This window comes from Dermochelys coriacea, chromosome 5 (genome assembly GCF_009764565.3).
Source record: "Dermochelys coriacea isolate rDerCor1 chromosome 5, rDerCor1.pri.v4, whole genome shotgun sequence".
Classification (NCBI taxonomy): domain Eukaryota; kingdom Metazoa; phylum Chordata; order Testudines; family Dermochelyidae; genus Dermochelys; species Dermochelys coriacea.
In genome coordinates this window covers 14787728-14811484 of record NC_050072.1, presented here as the reverse complement: position 1 = coordinate 14811484, position 23757 = coordinate 14787728, and the positions used below count along the sequence as shown (strand labels likewise).

The 23757-nt window shown below is 46.3% G+C and overlaps 1 long non-coding RNA gene across 1 annotated transcript; it reads right to left on the bottom strand.

The window, feature by feature from the left end:
- Window positions 1-201: 201 nt before the first annotated feature.
- On the bottom strand, window positions 202-12399 carry LOC119855950. The gene is made up of 2 exons (XR_005293084.1): window positions 12163-12399; window positions 202-1653 (listed from the first exon to the last, which is right to left on the bottom strand). It is a non-coding gene; the product is annotated as an uncharacterized LOC119855950 (long non-coding RNA).
- Between the last annotated feature and the right edge of the window lie 11358 nt (window positions 12400-23757).

Below are 23757 nucleotides of genomic sequence, written 5' to 3'. Positions count from 1 at the left end.
GAAAGCTGCCAACCATGTAAACTGTTGGAGACAAGGGTTGAAATCACTCTGGGTATTTCTGTAGTAGTTAGTGTGTACTGGGGGTCAGAGTGGCTTAAAATGTGAGGTTCCGTATTGCATTCCTTTTATTTTAAAAGGCTCAAACCCAATATTAATGTAAATCTACCATATGCGTATTCACCCAAGAATGTGGCTTTTGAGCCCTGCAGGTTGAGTAAATAAAAGGGATCCTGTATTAACTTTGTATTGGATTTAGTGTTCACAGACAATTAATGTGGGTCATGCCAAAGCATATTTTGGGAACAGCTGTTGAGCTAGTGGAAATAAGTTCCCCACTGCTGTGAACGGGAAGCACTGGCAATTGTGTCCTCTGGTCCCACTTCCCAGCATTCTCAGAGCACTACACAAAGGCAGCAGATGAGCACGCAGTCCAGAGCATGGATTAATCCAGTTGGGATTCCACATAAACATTTGAATGAGATGAATCAGTTGCTTTAAGTAGACTGACACAGGAAGACTTTGGCCCAGAGCCTCAAAGGTATCGAGGTGCCTAACTCCCATAGTTACCCCCCTTTATAGAGCTACAGCTGAGAGCACTGACTTGTACAGCAAAGGCTGCTTAAGTGTACAATGCCCTGTTTATACAGGTTTGAAATTCCCCAGTGACAAGAGCAGGCTATCACTACACAGCTGTTTCTCAAAAAGGGACTGGTTGGTTCCCGTGCCTTTGTTCTATAGCGGGACTAACCCCAGTTGTGATGATAAAGGCGAACGGATACCCCGCTGAGACCATCCAGCTGGAGAACAACAGCGCTTCACTGCGCCTATTCAACTGGAGAAATGAGAAGACGCCTCATTCCAAACTGCTCCCGCTTGAGACACAGCAGAACTAAACCAGGGGTCTCTACTTGGTGCCCAGCAGATGCTGTCTAGTGTCATGCACCCAGTTACACTGCAGAATAAAAATGCTTGTGTAGACAGCCTGAGGATTTCAGTGTGTTGATACTAAAAAGGGAGAGCCCAGCAATGTTTGTATTCCCCTAACTCCCCCTCTCGCACCTGTCTCACATCTCTTTCCTCCCTCCCATCTTCCATTCTCCTATTGTCATCCCTTTGCTCCTCCTCCCCTTTTCTCTCCTCCCCATCAGTCACCCAGCCTGCTTGCAGAAAGAGAGAGCTCCACTGTGAACACTGCTGCATCTCTGCACCAGGGAGTCAGGAAGGGTAAGGAGCCCTTTTACTACTCTGCACAGGCCACCCCCAGCACCAGGGCACCCTCTGTGCAGGGGGCAAGGGGATAGCAGGGGTGCAAAGCTATGTCAGCAAAGGGCCTGGTCTGATTATTCCCTTTCCTGACAAAGGGGACTCAGGGACGCCTGTCAGTCCGGCTCCTGCCGCTTCCCATTGATCTCTATTTGGGCTGGATCGTCAACTTTTAAAGTGGGCCTCTGAGTAAGCTGCTGATTTCAGCACCACTCCCATCATCATCATGTTGCTCCTTTCATGACTCAGGCCTCCTCCCTGCTGCTTGACGGACAGAATAATTTCTCCGCTTCTCCTTGCACAGGCTGGGTGGTAGGTTCCTTGCTGCGATGCTCGGTGCCACCACCCAAGGCAATTCTTCTCCATGCCTGGGGCACGTGCAGTGCTGTCCTTTGGGAAGATGATTAATGTACCCTGTTAAGAGTAGTATAACCCAGTACACAAGAAACATACACAATAATATGAACCCCACCAAATGAAATGCTGCACCCCAAAACCATACAATAAAGTGGGGACTTTACTGGGGACAGGAAAGAGGCACCAGGGAAGGAAAGGTTTAAGGTTAGCTAATAAATGCTAAACATGAATATAACAAATTGTCCACCTCTCACCATTCACAACTGTGCCACAGCCCCCAGCTCCCTCCCCAGGCAGATGGAGCATGTAAGATGAGTCCGGAAATGCATGCAGCAGCACCACTGGTGCTGGCTGGCTTAAAGAGAACAAACAGGGTCCTCTTGCAGGATCCTCTCCTTGGTCTGGAGTCCTGTGGCTGGCTGGCACTGGGTTGGATCTCTGCCACTCTGGTCTCTGCAGGGCTGCAATGGGCTGACCCCTGCTCTAGATCCCACTGCAGTTCAAACACCCCCTTTGTGGGGAAGGGCAGTTAGTCAGACTCCCTGCTTCTCTCTCAGCTCCATACGGAAATTAACCCTAGCCCCCGGGTCAGGCTGTCCCTCCCACTCAGCAGCCCAGGCTCCTATCCAGCCCAGCAAACTGCCTGTATAAATCATTCCAGCCGAAGCCTCCTAATCTCAGCAGGTATATCTGGTCCTTTCTGTCCTCGCCCCGACTCCTGGCAGGCGGGGCAATGATGTCTGGAGGCTCTGGAGCCATCAGCGCTGTAGATCATAGGGTAAGACCTGGCTACATATAGGGTCTAATCAAATAATTACATTGTTTAACTTCTAATGGCATTTAAGACCTCTGAGTGCATTAGCAATAATAGAACAAGAACAATGGAAATAAGCTTTACAGATGGGTCAAATCCCAAACCCCAAAGGTCAAACACCCCCAAATTTTCTGGGGGCTCAGAATCCAAGGCATGATCCAGCTATAAGTCAGAGGGTTTAGCTCTTTAATTGTCTCTACTGCATGAAACTTTGGGAAGATGCCACACTACAAAGAATAGGGGGAAAGGGAAAATAAGAGGATGGAACATTCTGACATCTGGGCAGGGACTCTGGGGAAGTACCAACATCCAAGTGTCCAGCGACAGACTATTTAGAGGGGATTCTGAGAATAGCCCAACACTATAGAGTCCCTACCTCAGTGATTTAACAGGGGCTGGTATTGACAAGCTTCTAGTATTTCAGCACCTCTCAGGATCAGGTCTATCATGTATAAACCTAGACGTTCAGTCTGAATACTTGAAAGACATGCAAGGCTTTGAATTGAGATGAACCGGGTGTTCAGTGTGGAGACAGAGGTCTGTCTTTCCACAGCCCTACAGAATTTATTCTTTCCCTCTGTATAAAAATCAAATCCATGGTTTTGAGTTTGTCTGGATTTGTTATTTACCTACAGAGACGTAATGATTGTGGTGGCATTTTAGGCATGTTCTAGTGGAAGGAAAGAAATCTGACAGCTTTAGTCTGGAGACCAGGAAAAGAATTTCCCAAGCTACTTTTTACAAGGTTCTCTGACTGACAGATTTCAGCTGGATATTGATCCCAGCCAGACCAGACATGCTTAGGCTGACAGAAATCAGGAGAAGGATTATGTGTGTGAAAGTGCCTTGCAAGTCACTGCAAATAAGCATTATACTGCAAGGAACTATTGCTTGACCAACGCCTTGTATTTGCATACCACAGTTCCATCAGGGTTTTAAATTATAAGGGTCGGTTGCAACACCTGGGAGCGAGTCTTTAGCACAGTTCTGGTGCAAGAGTCTACAGAGGCAGTTGCACCAGTTCTGCTGGTTTTAACCCCAACCCCACAATTTAGTGCTTCTCCTTTGGAAAATACTCAAAAGCCCCTGCATTTAGCTGGATTCTGGAAGGATTAGACCATGGTTTAAATACCATCTGTGAATACAGTAGGGCTCCAATCAAAGTTGCAACAGTGGAAACTTTAAAGGGAAAAAAAAAACACAACAAAAAACCCCCACAATCTTGTACATAAACATAGACCCTGTGGATAAGACTTACTACAGGGCAGGGTTACCTCAATCATCAGTTCTTGTAGCATGCAATTATTCCAGTGACACTGGGTGTAAAAGCTTGGTTTCTTTCAGGGATTATGGCCAGATCTTCCAAGGTATAGAGCTCTTACCTTCATCTATTGATTTGGGTCTTTGTGCCCTCCGCTCTAACCAGAGAAATTATTTAAAAAAACCAAACAGAAGTTTAAGTAGGGGATTATGTTTCTTTTACTCATTTCAGAGGTATGAGTTAAGAGCCTTGGTCCACACATTCTAATCAGCACATGCACCGGGGGCAGGGAGGGAGAGGTGGGGGAGGGGTGGATGCACTGGACAACCTCTTGAGGTCCCTTCCAGCCCTACCCGAGTCTCTGTGTGTGCTCTCCATAGCCGTTCACATTGACAGGATATGGGTTTGCCTTCACCCCACCTAGTTGCTGGTATGAAGTCTAACCCATGTAGCAGATTTTGGTTAAATTGTGAACTCTGGGGTTGACCCCATACAGATTTAAGCAGTCTTGTACAAGAGTGTACGTTGGCCAGCATTTTGGGCCTGCATTATCATTACTTCTAGCCCCTCTTCCGGCACTGCTGGAGACTCAACACAGGTCAAAACTCTGTCATATGCACAGACTGCATTGTCCCCCTAAGATGTCTTGTCAGTGCCCTTCCCCTTTTTCAGCTGACCTGCCTGGAACTGTTGTCATCTCTCTGGTTATATTATGAGCCTCACACTATTTGACATTTATCTCAAAGCTGCAGTTCCTGTACTTGGGTGATAATATGAGAGTCTCATCTTAAAAAAGTTTTAAGATGTAACTCAAGGGCATGATAAAGGTTCAAAAACCAGGAGGAAAAAAAAAAAAAAGAACCTCAAACGATGATTTTTTTTTAAACTTATGATTTCAGCCGGGGCCTGACTCATGGCTTTTTTTTTTTTTTTTGAACGTCTGGGGTTAGCAATTCTGTATTTGGCATTTATGTACCTGTCAAGGGCAGAATTCGGCCCTGAATTACACACACACACAACATCAATAAGTGATCAATGTGAAAGCAGAGTGCACCAATGAAGAAGGTACTTTCAGTCTTAATATGTTTATTAGGGGGTTTAACTCAGAGTAGATATGACAATATGCCACTCGTGCTGGCACAGCCTCTTGCATATCTCCTGGACTGACAAGATGAATGCTTGTGGTAGAAATATTATTGAAGAAAATCAGACCCTGCTGTCAGAAATCAATAGGCAAATTTTTATCCTTTGGTCACATCAGACATACAGATGGAAATGACCTTGAAAAAAAGTTACCATGGAAGGAATAGTGGAGAGCGATCACAGTGGGGGGGATGACCAGCAAGAGATGCATAGATGGTTTGTGGCATATCACTGGCAAGTCAGCTGCTCAAAGCCTTCTGAAAATTCTGCACGTCATCACCAATATTCAGACATGAATAAATGGATTTCGCTCACCTACTAGATGAGACAACAGTTTTCTTTTGAGAAAGTCAATTTCTCATTTGGAATTATGAGCTGGTAGTTTTCCACAACAACCTCCTAGCTTAGAGCCTTATCCCTAAACTGCATATATCCTACTTGAACTAAGTTTTCAAATTTACATGAAATGTGGCCCTTTGCACCTCTCAACCTGATGTCCTGTAACATAGATGAGATTGCATGCAGCATGAGAGATAATTAGGGATTGCACAGAGCAAAGAAGAGCCAGCATGCAAGCAGCAAGTATAATTAAGCATGCAGCTTCACTACCAGTGGTATTGGTTTCTGAAAAGATATTGTGCCACAAATACATAGGATATCACACATTGGATGAGATCATTGGTCCACCTAGTCTGAGAGGAACCCCCACTTGGTGCTCCAGGCCTTAATGCATCTGATCTGTTTTCTTCCTGAACCCACTGGCAGGCAGCATATGTCCTGAAGCATAAGGCTTGTCCATCACCCTTAACATTGTTTTGTTACTTTTGACCACTGGTAAGGCATGTATCCAGTCATTTTACAGATCTAGTCACAGTATGATCTTCCTGGGTCAGGGAATTCCTTTCACACTTCATTGCTAAACTCCTATACAAGAGAGATAGTAAGATTGGGGCAGACTGTTCCCCCTAGGAGGGTGACATCCAATGAGGGGCAGGGAAACGTGAGACTGGCTGTGTGTAGTTACCCTGGAATTTTTCCACAGGGCTGGGAGGCAAGGGGTGAGGTATGGTTGGTGGAACTGGCTGTGTGTTCTACACCCAGGCCTCAGGGGACCTCAAAGGAACAGAGCTATCCACAGTGGCTCCCTACTTTCTCCTATCCCTCCTGTCCTCCCTGGCAAGGACATTCCCACTGGTACCCCTGGAATTTGTTCCTAAATGGTGAGTTCCCAGCTCAGGAGATGTGAGAAAGGGGTACTCACAGAGTATCATGGGTTTCACAAGCATGACACCATCTCTGCTGTCTCTTCCTCTCCATGGTCTCCCCACCCATGTTTCCCACACCCCACAGAAGACCTTCTGTGGAGAGGGGAACAATGCTGTGGAAGCATCATGACTCTTGGACCAAAGTCTGTTGGCTCCTGTAAGTGGATGGGATGAGCTGATCCTTTATCATAATGTAGCACAGAGCTTCCAGGAGATGCAGCATGATCGAGCACTGGGACGCTGCCCTGAACTCACACCCGAGTTCTGATCCCAGCAGTGCTGGTAACCTCTGTGTGACTTTGAGCAAGACTCTTCATCACTGTCCCCTGTCCCACTCTTTGCCCCTATCTATTTAGAATTTGGGGCAAGTGCCATCTCATACCATGGCCACATCTGCACTACAGGGACTATACCTGTATAGCTATGGGGCCTGGCAGCATAACCCTGTAGAATAGATGCAGCCTATGCTGACGAAATGAGTTTTCGGTCAGTCTAGGAACATCACTTCCCTGAGCGATGGTAATCAGGCTGAGGAAAGCACTCTTCAGTAGACCTGGCTGGGTCTACACAGAGTTACATTGGCTTAGCTACATCACTTGGGGTGTGGATTTTTTTTTTTTTACACCCCTGAGCAGCATAGCTCCAAATATAGGCCAGGCCTAAGTGTACGTACAGCATGAAGCACAAGGGGGCCCTGCTCTGGGTAGGAGCTTCTGGAATGCAGGTCGTATTGCTGTTGTATAAAACACTGAAGACTTCACACTCCATCTCCCAGAAGCTTATAACCTAAATAGACAAAAAAACTGAATGTCACAGAGCATGGCTCTATCTCCCTAAGCGAGCCAGGTGTGTAAAGTGGGTAAAGACAGTTCCACAGGCTTACTTAGCCAAGTGGAATTTTTCTACATGTTTGTTTTCCCCATTCTGATGTCAGCTAAGTTAAAGGAAGTTTAATAAGACCCAGCTCCTAGAGACTGAATGTGGAAAACACTCACCCCAAATCCGGGTGTGTGTGTGTGTGGGAGGGGAAATCACTACAAACCTTAGTCACCTGATTACTTCCTTCGCATGCCCTGTGTAACAATGACATTGAAATGAGCAATCACCACCCCTGTGTAGAGCTGCAAGAACTATTCAGAGCAAGTCATTGATCCAGAGGATTGTGCTCTTTTTTCAAATGACCCCAAACAGACTGGTGTGTGTGTGTGGTTTTTTGTTTTAAAAAACACTAGTTTTGTCATTACCTAGAGTTGGTCGAACACTCGGGGGAGTTGGTGAAAGTGCCTTCAACTCCCAGTGAATTCAGTGCAAGTTGAGGGGGCTCAGCACCTGTCAGGCTGAGGCCCTTCATGCCAACAGATTTTAGCCTCTGCTGCGTTCCTGAGTTATTCATCTCAGCTGGGAGTTCTCCTACTCACTCTTTGGTATCTGTGGCATGTGACTGGCTGCCTAAGTCACACTGTATTGTTTCTACTGGATGAAGCTTTTAAACAAGTGTTACACCAGAATGGTTAAAGTGGCTGCACAGAGAACTGCACTTTCATGAACACTTTTGCAAACAGACAGTCACTCAGAAGTGAATTGGAGAATGAATACTAAGGATGGCAAACAGCACTGATGCAAGTTCTCAGCTTTTTTTTTTTTTTAATTTGGGCAGACATCTGTGACTGTTTCTTGCTTGCCCTCATTTATATATGTGCAAGGGAGTTCTACTCCTTGTATTCATCACCTGCTTTAAAAGATTTCAGAGTAGCAGCCGTGTTAGTCTGTATTAGCAAAAAGAAAAGGAGTACTTGTGGCACCTTAGAGACTAACAAATTTATTAGAGCATAAGCTTTCGTGAGCTACAGCTCACTTAGTGAGCTGTAGCTCACGAAAGCTTATGCTCTAATAAATTTGTTAGTCTCTAAGGTGCCACAAGTACTCCTTTTCTTTTTGCTTTAAAAGAGCGTACTATGGTACGCTCTCTCTCACTCACATACACAGCAAAGGCAGACACTGGGGCCTTGCTGCATGGCTGGCAACATATGGTTCCCCCACCTGACCAGAATATCTACTTCTTCCCAGAGTTCCAGCATGCCAGTGGCAAGCATAGTCCAGGTTGCAAAAGAACTGCAGTGGCAGCTGATAAGAACTAGCCTTTTTCGTTTAGCAACAGATGCCTGAGAAACAAAGATAGCTAATTTCAGGTTTCAGAGTAGCAGCCGTGTTAGTTTGTATTCACAAAAAAGAAAAGGAGTACTTGTGGCACCTTAGAGACTAACAAATTTATTTGAGCATAACCTTTCTTGAGTTACAGCTCACTTCATCGGATGCATTCGGTGGAAAAATACAGTGAGGAGATTTATATACCATACACAGAGAACATGAAACAATGAGTTTTATCATACACACTGTAAGGAGAGTGATCACTTAAGAGGAGCTATTACCAGCAGGAAGGGGTGGGGGGGAAGGAGGAAAACCTTTTTTGGTGATAATGAAAGTGGGCCATTTCCAGCAGTTAACAAGAACCTCTGAGGAACAGTGGGGGGTGGGGTGAGGGGGAGAAATTGTTTTACTTTATGTAATGACTCATCCACTCCCAGTCTCTATTCAAGCCTAAATTAATTGTATCCAGTTTGCAAATTAATTCCAATTCAGCAGTCTCTCGTTGGAGTCTGTTTCTGAAGTTTTTTTTGTTGAAGGATAGCCACCCTCAGGTCTGTAATCGAGTGACCGGAGAGATTGAAGTGTTCTCCGACTGGTTTTTGAATGTTATAATTCTTGACGTCTGATTTGTGTCCATTTATTCTTTTACATAGAGACTGTCCAGTTTGACCAATGTACATGGCAGAGGGGCATTGCTGGCATATATCACATTGGTAGATGTGCAGGTGAACGGGCCTTTGATAGTGTGGCTGATGTGATTAGGCCCTATGATGGTGTCCCCTGAATAGATATGTGGACAGAGTTGGCAACGGGCTTTGTTGCAAGGATAGGTTCCTGGGTTAGTGGTTCTGTTGTGTGGTGTGCTGTTGCTGGTGAGTATTTGCTTCAGGTTGGGGGGCTGTCTGTAAGCAAGGACTGGCCTGTCTCCCAAGATCTGTGAGAGTGATGGGTCGTCCTTCAAGATAGGTTGTAGATCCTTGAGGATGCATTGGAGAGGTTTTAGTTGGGGGCTGAAGGTGATGGCTAGTGGCGTTCTGTTATTTTCTTTGTTGGGCCTGTCCTGTAGTAGGTGACTTCTGGGTACTCTTCTGGCTCTGTCAGTCTGTTTCTTCACTTCAGCAGGTGGGTATTGTAGTTGTAAGAATGCATGATAGAGATCTTGTAGGTGTTTGTTTCTGTCCGAGGGGTTGGAGCAAATGCTGTTATATCATAGAGTTTGGCTGTAGACAATGGATCGTGTGGTGTGATCTGGATGAAAGCTAGAGGCATGTAGGTAGGAATAGCGATCAGTAGGTTTCCGATATAGGATGGTGTTTATGTGACCATCGCTTATTAGCACCGTAGTGTCCAGGAAGTGGATCTCTTGTGTGAACTGGTCCAGGCTGAGGTTGATGGTGGGATGGAAATTGTATATAAATCTCCCCACTGTATTTTCCACCGAATGCATCTGATGAAGTGAGCTGTAGCTCACAAAAGCTTATGCTCAAATAAATTTGTTAGTCTCTAAGGTGCCACAAGTACTCCTTTTCTTTTTTAAAGATAGCTGAATGACCACTAGGGGGAGCAACACACCAGCAACACACCCATAGTTCTAACCAAGCACTAAGTTGAATATTAATGGACAAACGGAAGCAGTGGCTGTAGCATTTTGTGAGTGTCTTACGGAATTCTTCTCCTTTAGTTAAAGTATTGTGACTGGTTTTAGAACAGCAGTGCCACAATGTTCAAATAAGTTATTTGACAAATATATTGTGTCCTCTTTGCCCAGGAGATTGGTCACCTTTTTTTTTTTTTTTACTAGAGGTCCTGATTTTATAGGGATGGTCCTGATTTTTGGGTCTTTGTCTTCTATAGGCTCCTATTTCCCCTCACCCCCGTCCCGATTTTTCACACTTGCTGTCTGGTCACCCTAGTAAAAAAAGGTTTATTAAAGATCCGAGTAGTTTAGTCTACTACTTTAAATGATTTTATCCAACCAACCCAAGGCCATAGTGTTTGTTTTGTTTGCTGGGGCACTGCAGCAAAGCTCTGGCCACCTAGTACTTCACTCATCTTTATAGAGACAAGATGCAGAACTTGCTTCAACAGTCCCCAAAGCACAAGCCTCTGTCTTGGTTGTTTGAGGAGAATCCACCAGTTGAGGTTAGTACTGGAGAGTCTATGGCACGCAGTCGAGAAAGTAGATGGCTGTGGTTAGGGTGACCAGACAGCAAGTGAGAAAAACGTGGACGGGATTGGGGGGGGGGGGGGGGAGGAAAATAGGATCCTATATAAGAAAAAGCCTCAAATATCAGGATTGTCCCTATAAAATCAGGACATCTGGTCACCCTAGCAGTGGTCCACCTATACATTAGTTGTTGTAGGATCTTCTTCATATTAGAAATGTGGACATTTCCATTGTTCAGGAGGAATTTGTAATGGTAACACCAAGATTATCAATGATAAGCCTTCAGTCTTAAGATGCTATTGTCTCAGTTTGCTTTGGCTTTCAGCTAAGCTGCTCAACAGTAACATCCCCGCATGTTCTGTAAGCAGGTTATTTCCTTCCAGCTGGACTGTTTAATATTTAATGTCCTTATTCTGTTTTAACATTGGCTTAATCTGGATTTGCCCTCTCAGGCACTTGGTTCCCCTACCACTTGAGGTCACAAGTGATGAAACTCACCTCTAGTAAGTAGATGCCACTCCAGTGAAGCCAGTGGAATTTAGGGGTTACATTTTGGCAAGGAGTGGGCACTAGTAACCAGCTCAGAAGCCCTACTTTTATTTTATACTCAAACCAGGTAAAATTTTATAATAAAAATCTATCAATTATTTGTACTAAATGCTTCAATCTGGATTGGCCCCAGTATACTAGGCAATGTGCAAACATTATGGTAAGAGACAGACCCTGCCCTAACTAGCTTACACTCCGTGTAGACAAGACAGACCAAGGGTAGGAAGGGAAACAGAGGCACAGATCTGCTAGGAGAACACAATGACAAGCCAACACAGAGCAGCTCTAAATTGGATTGGTCCCAGCATTCAGACCAGCAATTTACAGGTCACAGGAAGAGTCCCAGAGCTAGATGATTTGCAAAAGGTACGGGATAGCTTTTTCTTTGGCAGACAGTAACCTACTAAGGAAAAAATGCTTCCTTTCTCTCAGGCCCTTGCAACACCAGCCCAAGCATGCCTTGGGTATGGGACACAAGGAGGATTGGCAGATTGAAGCAACATCAATAGGACAGCTGCAACAACCGTTAGTAACAGCTCAAGCAGCTGAGCCCTAACCCAACCTTCCCATTGCAGCAGAAACCAGCCTCCCAGAACAGGTCATTATGCACACAGCTAGTGTGGACTCTCCCTGCACAGCTTGTCTGCAACCTGCTCCATGTAGGAGAACCACAGCCTATGGGCCTTCTTTGCTCATGCAATGAGTAGGCAGGGAGAGGCTTTAGAGGAACGACTCACCTGCAGCCACATCCCCTCATAACTGGGTGTGGTGTAGCTGGCTCCTCTCCTTTGGCACCAGGCACTCCAGCCCTGCAGTGGTCTACTCAGGACTCAGCCCTCCAACCAGATCATGCTTAATCCCACCCCTTCCAGGTTATCAGAGTCCCACAAAACAAGAGTGCAGTGACTTTATGCCAGGGCTGTGGCCCAACTCTAGGCTCAATGGCCTTTACACTCTTTATATCAGGGTGACCTTCACACCACCTTCCACAGTGACTAATAGGGGAACCCAGACCACCCCCCCCCCCCCGAATTCCAGTCCAGGCATCCTGTAGTAAGCTGCTAAGATCAGCATTTCCTACCTCAGCCTGCCTCTAGGCCCTTTCCCACAGTTCCTTCCTGGGCTCCCCCTCTACAGACTCTGCCCCCTTTCCCAGTTTCTGCAGAGCTCTTTCCTACCCTTTACTAGGAAATACCTCTTGTTGTTCTCCCTGGAGGTCCAGTCCTTGTTGGTCTCTTCCCAGGCTGTGTGTGTCCATCTCTTTCCAAGAACTTGGGGGTGTAAGACCCTTTTGTCAAGGCTCACAGTAGGGGCTCACTTTGTTCCTAGCCTTACCCAGTCTCTCCTACCTACCCTTCTCAGGAGCATAGCCACAGGCCTGCTCCCAACTCTGGACTCCCCTCAGAGCCTTCCTTTAGTGTCATTCAGCCCCAGCCCAGTGGGGACTCAGCTTTTATTCGGCTACGTGGCTCCTCCCCAGCTGGGCCTAATGCTAAATTGGGCCTGGCCCCCCCTCCAGATGCAACCAGAAGCATGATTTGTGCACTGGCTCCAGTTAACCCTCTCTCTGCCAATGTGGGGTATACACTTCATCACATGGACGTTTTGGGCCAAAGAAATGGTCACAATGTTCTAACTGGAACGTATTCCACCAGCAAAGAGGCGTAGAGCTCCTTGGTGAGAGCATCCTCGCCCAGTGCACACAAAAGAGGTACAAACAGCAAAGCAAAATCACATTTTTAATTTGGCAAATATCGCAGGAATATTCAAGGTATTAGCCCAATGCTGGTATTAATTCACAGTGTAACCTTGGTCGCTATCCATGCGACTGTGTGCCTCACGTGTAGTCAATGCTTAAACACCACCATAGACACACACGCAAGCCAAGATTTTCAGCAGTGACTAATGATTTTGAGTGCCCAGCTTGGGACACACAGGGACCCCTGCTGCTGAGGGTGGGAACTCAGCACTTTCTGAAAAATCAGGCCACTATGGGGTCTCAAGTAAGGCACTCCAAAACTGACACACTCAGAATTACTAGGGACTTTTTTAAAAAAACTTGGCAGCTGTTTGCCAGCCTGTTGGACCCTTTTAATAGAATTATCTCTATTGTAGGCAACAAATGCAACAAAATAACTAACACACAACAAGGCTCAAACCCAGAACCTTCAGCATCAAGAGCATAAGCTTCTAACACCACTGACAGGAGAATCTCAAGTGGCATATAGATACCTGTGCTTTGGGTGCTACAGATCCCAGCCCCTATCCCAGATTAGTCCTGCTGCGAGTGTGTCTGCAGCCATGGTTCCCACCATCATCCCAGCAATGTGGGTTCTTAAATCACTGTGCCATAAAAACAAAAAGAGAATCCTGCTGCTTCTGTGAAGGATATGGATGGGCAGGAGACATCTGCTCATCCAGACCAACCATGCGTCCAAGTATTTAAATACACAGGCATTTTCTTAACCATGGCCAGCTGACTGATACAGCAAGTACCCAACTCAGACTCCAGTTTCCCTTTTTGCCATTTGATGCATAGAGCTCACAGCTAAACCAGTGCAGAGATGCCCTCTAGTGGCCATTGTAATATATTCCCAGCCTCCAAGATCCTGTAAAAATGTAAAAAAGAAAAGGAGGACTTGTGGCACCTTAGAGACTAACAAATTTATTTGAGCATAAGCTTTCGTGAGCTACAGCTTAGTCTCTAAGGTGCCACAAGTACTCCTTTTCTTTTTGCAGATACAGACTAACACAGCTGCTACTCTGAAACCTGTAAAAATGTAGTTGTGGAATACCATAAATATATATTAAGGATTTAAAGAGAAAAAAGAGTGAGTGAATATTGCAGCTTAAACATCCATGCATGCAAGCAGCTACGTCTGAGAGAAGGAAATTCAAAGGGTAAGCCTACACTCAATGATATCCCTAACATTGGAAAGTATGGAACTGGAGAGTTAACCTTTGAGGTGGGTTTAACACATCGGCTAGCTGTGACATTTGTCATGTACACAAGTTTGCCTTATACACAGGATGGGTGGGGACAGGACAGCCATGCTAAGCTGACTATTCGTTTTCATACTTTCCACAGTTTGGAATGTATTTGAAGTGTGACCTTCGTTTTGAATTCCCTGGCTCTCTGTTTGAAAGCTGTTTTTAGTACACATTATTTATATTGTACTAGTGCCCAGACACCCGGTCAGGCTTTGGGCCCCACTACGCTAGACACTTCCCCCATACAGGAAGACAGGGCACCTGTTCCAGGGAGTTATACACCTAAGAAAATAAATCCGCTGGCTCAGTTTTCATAGAAGTGTTTGCCACAATGGGATCCAGATTCCATCAGTGGCTTCAGAGAGGAGGGATGGTCTCGTTGTTAGGAGGTAGTGTGGGATTCAGGAACCCTAGGTTTACTTCCTTGCTATACCATTGAGGCCACAGGATCTTGGGCAAGACACCTGATCTGTGTATCAAGTATTACCTGTAAAATAAGGATAATACTCCTCACATCTATTTAGACCATAAACTCTATGGCGAAGGGAATGTCTTTTTTTCCCCTGTGTTTGTACAGCACCTGGCACAACAGGACCTCAGTTTTGGTTAGATCCTCTAGGTGCTCCTGTAGTACATGTAGAAAGTGTTAATATTAACAGTGATGCTTTATTAGGGTTCTGGCCAAGCGTTCGAATGATAGAATTCCTCATGGGAGAAAAATGTCTCCTAGTAAAACCTGATCTGAATTGGAAAGTTGTGAACTTTTGTTCTTTCAGCACAGCCTGTCTTCACAGCACTATGGCCCACAAGCAGATGTAATGTACCCAGTTTGAGGACAGACTATTTCCTTGCTAGCTGCTGTCAGAGCAAAGGATTTCAGTGGCTGGTCAGCAAACAGGACAGCCAATCTACTGCTGGGGTTGCAGGGGTCTGAAAATTGTTTGTCCAGGCCTGCATAAAACTGTTACATACTATGGACTATTTCCAAGCACTGTGGGACTTGAAAAGATCAAGCAGCAAGGTCAATTCTAACCCTTAGGTCTGCAGCCAATCCTCAAGGGTTGAGACTGAACGTTACTCATTCTTGACTGAACACACCCTCCACTGGTGGCTGTTGGCCTGTTGGCCATCTCCTCTCAGTGACTCACCGCAGAGTCCTCAGGCAGGAACCCAGTCAGTGCAGGCAGCAAGCAGAACCAGATCACACAACCCTGAGCTTGGGGAGCACGTAAGAGTAACATGTTGAGCCATCAGCCTTAGAAGTGCAGAAGACTCCATAAGACACCTAAGAAGCGAAGAAGAATCCATAAGTGCAGAAGACACCTAAGAAGCGCAGAAGACTCCCCTAACTAGGGAGCCGGCCATGCAGATCTAACATATCTGGTAAGGAAGGACTAGTGGTTAAGGCGCTGATTTGGGTTCAATGCCTGGCTTTGTCACAGACTTCCCCGTGTGACCTGGGGCAAGTTACATGATCTCTTTAACCTCAGTTCCTCATCTTAAAACATGAGAATAGTAGTGCTTTCCATCTGCTTTGTCTAGGTAAGTTCTTTTGGTCAGGGATGTCTCTTACTAAGAGTCTGTACAGTGCCTAGCATATAGGGGCACTGGTCTCAGCGGGTACCTCAAGGGGCAACTGTAAGGCAAATAACATAGCAATGGCAGAATAGAAAAGACTCTCTCTATATAGCTAGGTAGTCTATCCACTCCTGTGGATTGCTTGTGTGTGCATGCACTTCTCACTGCTCAAATACTTGGCCACTATTGCTCTACTAAAATTCTAGCTAGCTGTAGACACGCGAGTATGAATGTCAAAACGAGGCACATACCATGGCAGTATAATCAGGTGAAGGAGCCGGAGTGCTCCTTCAAGAGCGTATCAGATTTCCTAATACAAGAGTAAAGGAAACGCAGCCCTGAGGCTGCAGAGCTGTAAGTCAAGAGGATCTGGGGCACAGAGAAGACAGCTGCTATATCTGAGCCTTGCGAGATGCCTCTCACTAGACACCCAGTAAGTCGACACTGAAAGACACCAGAAACACCTGGGGTGCCTACACCTGTCTGCAATAATGCATCAGGAAATGGGGTTCTCTGGGCCACCCTATGAGTTAGCGAGAGCCATTTATCAGGCAATGTTTGCACAGCACTTTGGGGTGAAAAGTGGTAGGCCACTGCTAAGGACGAAGACTATTACTGCATAGGGAGATGTGTGGCCCAGCATGCACGTGGTGGCTAAGCAAAGCAGCCCTTTCCATGGGCTGTGCTCCTAAGGTGCAGCGATATGTAGGTTGTGTCTGTATTGACCACTAAAGGTATGAAAAGCCGAGATAGGAATTGCACCCTTGTTTTTATTTAACACTGGTGCACAGTGCTGGCCAGAGAAAATGCAAGTTGCAAAGACCCAATTGTGCTTACACTGAGGTCCGTGACAAAACTGCCATTGACTTCAAAGGAAAGATGACATCAGGCAGATGGGAAGCAGGGAGGGAGGGTGGATGGGCGATCAGATAAGGTGCTGGAGCTTCTTGCACAGCGCAGGAAGCCCCTTTGACAAATATGATAAAGATGGCCTGAGAGTGCAGGTCATGGCTGAAGGGACTGGGGGAGGCAAGAGTTTCATGGCACACAGGATCAGGGAAGCCATTTTGGGCCAGGGACAAAACACAAGGGTGCTTATTAGAGAAGGATACAAATGAGCTATGAAGGGACATGGGGTAGCAGAACCCAGAGTCTGAGCAAAGGGGAGTACAAGATACATGCAAGGATTGAAGTCCAAAGGGCCTTGAAGGAGAGGAGGGGGAATTTGGTATAATTACGATGCATGAAATTGGGGAGGGGTGCAAGAGCATAAAAATGGAGCTGTGTCCCCAAATTTCAGCCTTCTGCTGCTAGTGGCCAGGGTACCTCTCCTTGTCTAGGCTTCAGATCACCACCCCTAGGTGCTGTCAGCATTTAGCAGATTTAAAACACCTCAGAGGAATTTTCTTTAACCCCCCAGGTTGAGTATCAAATGGTTGATTTGCAATGTGTAAAGAAGTTAAAGATACAGGCACCGCCTTGCGATCACAGCACCTGGAAACCCACTATACATTGTACCCGAGTTGTGTTGTTCTGTTAAAGACCCGAATCTGAAGCCTTGTGCACTCAGAATGGCCATTCATCCAATGGGGCCAGATCCTCAGCTGCTGTCAGGCTGTAGCACTAGCTCTGTAGATTTACACCAGCTGAGGATTAAACCAAGTGGATTGCAGGATCTCTCATGTATTTCTAAAGGGCCTATTTCGAAATCCAAGCATCCGGCTGTTATGATTTTAATATGGTGGGGGCTGGGACCAGATCCCCCTCTGTGCGTGGGACCAGCCGTGAGTACTTGGTGAGCTAAACCATTCATGGGTGCAAACATTGTTTTAGTTAGTGCAGCCCAGCAAGCAGTTTGCTTGGTGTTAACACCGTTCAGACGCTACAGACAATGCACAGGCTGGTCTGCAATTGTTCACGCTGGAGGCCTTGCTCACTGCAGTCACAATAGCCTGAGTCCCACGTTGTGGGAAGCCCTTACGACCTCATTGAAAAAATAAGCCAAGCAAAGCTTCAGAGACAGGCCAAGCTAATAAGCGCCCTGATTTCTGAATAGCGTTTGGCACCTGACTATCCGTCCCAGCTCCTGTAACAATCTCCCACTGCAGGTGTCTCAGATGGCTCATTATTTCCACCAGACTAAAGCTGACAGTCAGGTCCCAGCTATTATTTATGAAGGTTCTTATTTTAGCCTCTGGAGAGGTTCCAGTCTGCAGCCCGGGTGAGATTATTATTTGTACTGTAGTAGTGCCTAGGAGACCCAGTCCTGGACCAGGACCTCATTGTGCTAGGCGCTGTACAAGCACCGAACAAAAAAACTGAGCATGCCCCAAGGAGCTAGCAATCCCAAGACAACAGATAGAGACAGACAGGCAGATGGGGTAGTACAGCCGAACAATGAATCGATACCAATCAGCATGGTAGGCAATGGTCTTAGCATACCGGCAGCCTACGCTTTGTCAAGCTTTTGTAGCAAAAGGAGAATTTTAAGGAGGGCTCTGAAGGAGGAGGATGAGTTAGTTTGGTGGTGTTTACCTCCGAAGTGTATGGGGCAAAACAGGTGGAAGCACAAAGGAGTCCAGCATAGCGTGACAGGTTTGGGGCTGCTTTGTAATAATTCATGAATGCTGGATGTTGGCCTGGTGATGGGGGTGCACTGTACAGGTTTAACTTAGTTGGCGTTTGTGTGGAAAGACAAGCAGGCAGGCAAGGAAAGGCTCAAGAAAGCCACCCCTCAGCAAACCTTTCCGAGTGGTAAGGGACAATGCCAGAACACTTAGCTTACATTCTGCCTCCGTCTCCAACCAACCTACAAAACTGATCTTAACCAGGACAGAAGACAACTTGTGACCACAGAAGAACTAAAAACTGCAGCAGGATTTAAAGGGACACTTAAGCAAGTTTTTCGGGGAGATCCAGAGACCCACTGGGTGTGTGTGGAGGAGCTAGGCCTGCCTACACCACCATCGCAGGAGGATGAGCCTTTTGGTAAGGCAGACATTGCATGCAGACTGTTCTTTTAAAATCCTCTCTCTCAAAAAGCTTGGTTCCAACTGTTAAAATAAACAACTCTTTGGCTGCAGAAGGCCATGTGATGACTGCACACCATGGGTCAGAAGAACTGCAGCTGCCCAAACTCAATCAGACCTGCAGGGTAAGAACGGTGGATCCAAGGGTTTCTGTAGCCCAGGGGCTGGACTAAGAGTGGAAGAATTGTGGACTTCCACGCCAGGAGAGGTAGCGGCACGTGGCCTGACATCTGAGGGGGTGCACTCAGAGACCAGAGAGGCGACTGAGGTGCAGCTAGCCCTGTAACCATGACAAGTAGGATGTAATATGAGGCCATCAGAGAGACCTCATTAAGTAGAAGCCAGTCTGCTCTTTGATCAGGGCCCGGGTTTGTTTTTGTTTGCCAGATCTGAGCCTTGATCTTTTCAATGCTCGTTTGTTTACTCGCTGCTCCAAAATCTACCAGTGCTTCTCGTATCTTACCTGTACTGCCCTAGGGCCCAATCCTGCAAATCCCATGCATGCAAGTTGTCTCTTTGGAGGACAGCTCCATAACCTCAGTATGCTTCTCCCAGAGCAGAAAGGCCAACTTTCCAACCCGAACTGGACAGCGGCAGACTGAAACCCCTGGGGCACAGGGCAGACATAGCTGCCTCTTTGCTATTTTCTAGTGGTCCCACCTGACAGAGGGGGCACATGGCAGGTGTAGCTGGAAGGGTGCATGCCACATGGCCAGAATGCTGCTACATTTCCTGGCTGCCATAATGGACCCCTGGGAGCCATTATCAGCTACTGTTAGAGCCCCTCAACTCTTACTTATGCCAGAAGCAGAACAAGCCTCAGGCAGCCCTGGCTCTGTGTGTGTGCGTGCGCATATTAAGAAAGTAGATACCTTGAGACTCCTCTCTCTGCACATTCCTCCCACCCATGTGATTTCTTCTAACTGCAGAAAGCTTGATCCCCCTTGAATGCGTAAAGAATGTCAGCTGTTAATGCTGGAAGATCCCTCCCCAAGTCACATCAGGGCCGTGATTATTATGCAGCATATTAAACTTCTTAGTCCCTTGCATGACTGACAGCGGGGAAAGCTGTGACAAAGGATGCCTCTTGTACAAGTCAGCCAGAAACTAGGTAGCCATAAGTTAGGAGAGGAAGCATGGTCTAGTGGTTAAGCCAGGGTTTAGGGAGCCAAGAAATCTGGGGCCTAATTCCAACTCCAAAATACATTTATAATGTTGGTCTCGTCTCTGAATCTCTCCCTGTGCTCGTTGTCAAGCCCCATCCCCAGCTGTAGCAGATGAATAAGAACAGAGCTCATCAATGTTAGCAAACTGCTTTTGGATCCTTCATGACCACCAGGCTTGATCACTGCAATTCGTTTTAGCTAGGAAGGAAGCCAAAGGCCCCTAGAAAGCTCCAGCTCGTTCAAATACAGCAGTCTGCTAAGCAACCCAGGCCGCTGTTAATATATCACCCCAATGCTCCACTCTCTGTGCTGGCCCCCGGCTAAATACAGAGCCCTAGCCACATTCGCTCTCCCAATACTCAAAGCCCTGATGGATATTGGGATACCTTATGTGAGGCAGTGGGATCCAGTGGGCAGAGCAGTTGGCTGAAACTCACTAGACCTGGGTTCTAGGCCTAACTCTGCCTCCAGCCTGCTAGGTGATCTTGGGCAAGTCCTTCCCTGTGTTTCAATTTCCCCATTTGTAAAACAGGGAATATGATACTCACGTCCCCAGTAAAGTGCAGCTTTCCACTGGAATAATTCAATCAGCCCGCAGGGGGAGGTTTGTGTGGGTGTGCAAAGAGGTTCACTCACTGCAGGACCGCCCCCTTGTCTTTCACTTGTCTTTCATTCTGGCATCCCCCGCTGACAGTCGCTGTGGTGGTCTCCCTTCTGTAACTCAGGCCAGGTCACACCTCTTTTGGGGTAACAAAGCTCAACAATTCCAAAGCTCTGGTCCTGTTTCTGGGCCCAGCAGACACCATGTCCCTCCAGGCACTGAATTATCCATATCCCTTTATGTCAGGGGACATTATGCCACCTCCCCAATGGCTGGTAGGGGAACCCAGGCCCGCCTTTCTAGTCCAGGTTCCTGACCAGGACCCTAAAACCAGCAGCCAAAGTCTGCACAGTCCCGCTCCCCTACTGCTGTTTCCCTGGGCTTCTTTCTACCCAGTCTTTCTTCCCTGCAGCGTATCTCGGTTGACCCTTCTTTTAGGGCTAGTATCCCAACACTTATCCCCCACTCCATTTCTTACTCACCACCTCCTGGTTCCCAGAGCGTGACGGCAGACTCCCTCCCTGCAGCCCTTGTATGTCAAACTTCCTCATGATAATAACCAGTCTGCTCCTGCCCAGCTGGGCTTCATGATCACTTAAGCCTGGCTCCCCTTGCAGGTGCAGCCAAATAACACAACTGACCCCTCAGACCCATACTAATCCCATCAGAGCCTGCGTGGGGTCCAAACACCCCAACACAGTGTGAGAGACAGCACTTCTGCAAGGTTGGGACTGAGAGTATAGAAAGCACTGCCACAAGAGGTGGCACTGACTATGGGATGCATTACTACAGTTAAGCGTAAAGATCTTCCCCCCCCGTTAGTTTTCTCTCAATCATTTCTCTGCACACACACCAGCCATTTATAAGCTAATCAAGCTATTTCACTTATAGGCTGAGAAAGAAGACACACAGAGTTACAAACAGAGGTAACAACAGTTTGGTTGGTGCTCAGATGCCATGGTGATGGAAGCCACATCTGACCAGATCTACACTAGAAAAGATTTCCCAGTACAGCTAAATCAGTAAACCCTCCTGGCATAGATGCAGCTTATACCAGCAAAAATGATTCTTCTGATTCCCTAAGTAAAATTAGCTATACTGGTATTACCGTATCTAAACTAAGGCTTTTGCCAATATAAAATGCCCCCCCCCCCAAACAAAATCTCCCATACCCCTTGCCAACAATACTATATCGGCAAAAGTTTTGGGTGTAGATGTGGCCTCAGTTACTTAGATAACCAGATGAAAGTTCAGTCATCCAGCCCTTTAGTTTAGTAGAATCTCCATCATGGATTGGAGATCTATGGTTCAGAGAAGTTTCCTAATGTAGACGATGAGACGCAGATTTCTATAGCAGCTTCTCAAAATTGAGGCATAAGAATAATGATTTCTCTCTTGCCTATGCAACTGATTTTTTCATACTTACAATGGGACAGAAGTCTTTTATTATTGCTGTTGACAAGCTTTTATATGGCATTGCCTGTGCAACAGCACTTTCCAAATACACAGAGTAAGGCAGGTTCCCTGCCCCAAAGCGAGGCGATAAGTTAGACTGGTGAAAAGATCTTTTGGGTTTCATTTTGTTCCACATGCCTGGAGCCTCCTGGTATTAGAATATCGGCTTTTGTTTTGCTCATGTGTCTGCTCAGAGCGTATATGGTGGGGAGGGTCAGTTGACTGCATGTTCATTTCACAACTCTAAAGGGCCCAGGGTTGGTTCTACCACCCCAATATCCTGAGAATCCATTCTGCTCAGTGATGCTCTTTCCTCATCCCCAGACATTTCATCAGCAAAATGTGCTGCACTAGGCTGGCAACTGAGACTACTCACTTCCCTCTTCCTAGATTGTCCTCTCGCTCCAGAATACACCAGCAGGGTGTGCAAGAGATTGATGTACATTGCATTAGTCTCTTCAAGTCAGACTGAGACCATCACCTCATTGCTCTCACAAGTGCCATATCCACAGGAAACACAGCACATGTCCTAGATGCCAGTTTCTATTGCTGAATCTCACTGCCCCCTTAAAAAAAAAACTGGCAGCAGAAAGTATTTCAGACTCTATCAGCCCTTCCTCTGTGCCTTGAAAACTCTGACAGCCTAGTTTAACAAAATGGAGCATCATTGATCATATAAATGCTGAAAAAGACAAGGCACTATGCCAACGTGTCAGTCAGGCAAAGGGATGCTATTCTATTCTATATAGGTTTTTATACTGCACTTGTACCTGTAGTGCATGAAGTAACATGACTACACATCTGTCATGTGTTTGTTCTCTTGTTCTCTCCCCAGAGAGAGTGTGGAGTGGCGAGTCTTGTTTTAGTAGGGTGATGGCAGTGTTATTTTGTTAACTGTATCTGATGCTCAGTGCTGATATTAGAGAAGGTAGGTCAAAGAAATGCACCTTGCTCTTTGGCAGAAAATGGTCAGGTTTGTGACAGTCCTTAGTTCTGAGGGGAGTTCATTCCACAGTCTCAGCCCACTCCTGGAGAAGGTTTGGCCTCCCTGAAGATACCGTGAACCACAATAGGAAACTGGAGCAATTTGTAGCATAAGAATGTCAATTCCATTTCCATCCATTTGACTGAATTAAGCTCTTGAGTTTGTTGGCCAAAATTCTCAAGAATGATGACAGTAAATATGGAGAACCCACCCTCTGAAAAATCAGACCCCTCTAGAGATGTCTCCTTGTGGGTATCCAAAACCCCCAAACCAGTTGCTTTAAAAAAATCTTAGCTGCTACCTTTCAGAGTATCTAGATGCCTTTGATCTTCTTGACCCTTGGCAATCTGGGTATAGACCAGGCTATGGCACACACACTGCATTGGCTGATGATCTCCACCTGGCAATGGATGAAAACCAGGTGTCTATGTTGGTATTATCCGCTGTTTTTGACACAGTTGATCACAAGGTGTTGCTGACTTGCCTGCGGAGCCTAGTGGGAGGAGGCAGGGCTGCTCTTTGGTGGCTTCATTCTTTTGTCTTGGAGAGATCTCTGCGAGTAGTTGTTGGCAATTACTCCTCCTTCCAAACAGCAGTCAATACTGCTTCTAGGGGAACCAAGTAGGTAAGGGAACATCTTTTACTGGACCAACTTCTGTTGCTGGAAGGTACAAGCTTTCGAGCACAGAGAGCTCTTCTTTGGGTTATGATGGCACTTCCACTTGGGCTCAGAACATGAAATGCTGCATTCACCCCCTTCTCCCCATGTTAGAAGATTTCTAGATCAAAGATAAACTTCAGTTTGGATAGACTGCCCGGCGCTAGTTTATGTCAATAATTTTTTTTAAGAGCACCACATTAAATAAATATAAACCCATCTGCTAAAGGGACATCTCTGAACAACAGCTACCTTTAATGTTGATTAGGGAACACTCAGAACAATGTGCCGTACTTCAGTCCTGTTCTCTATTACAAAGTCATCACA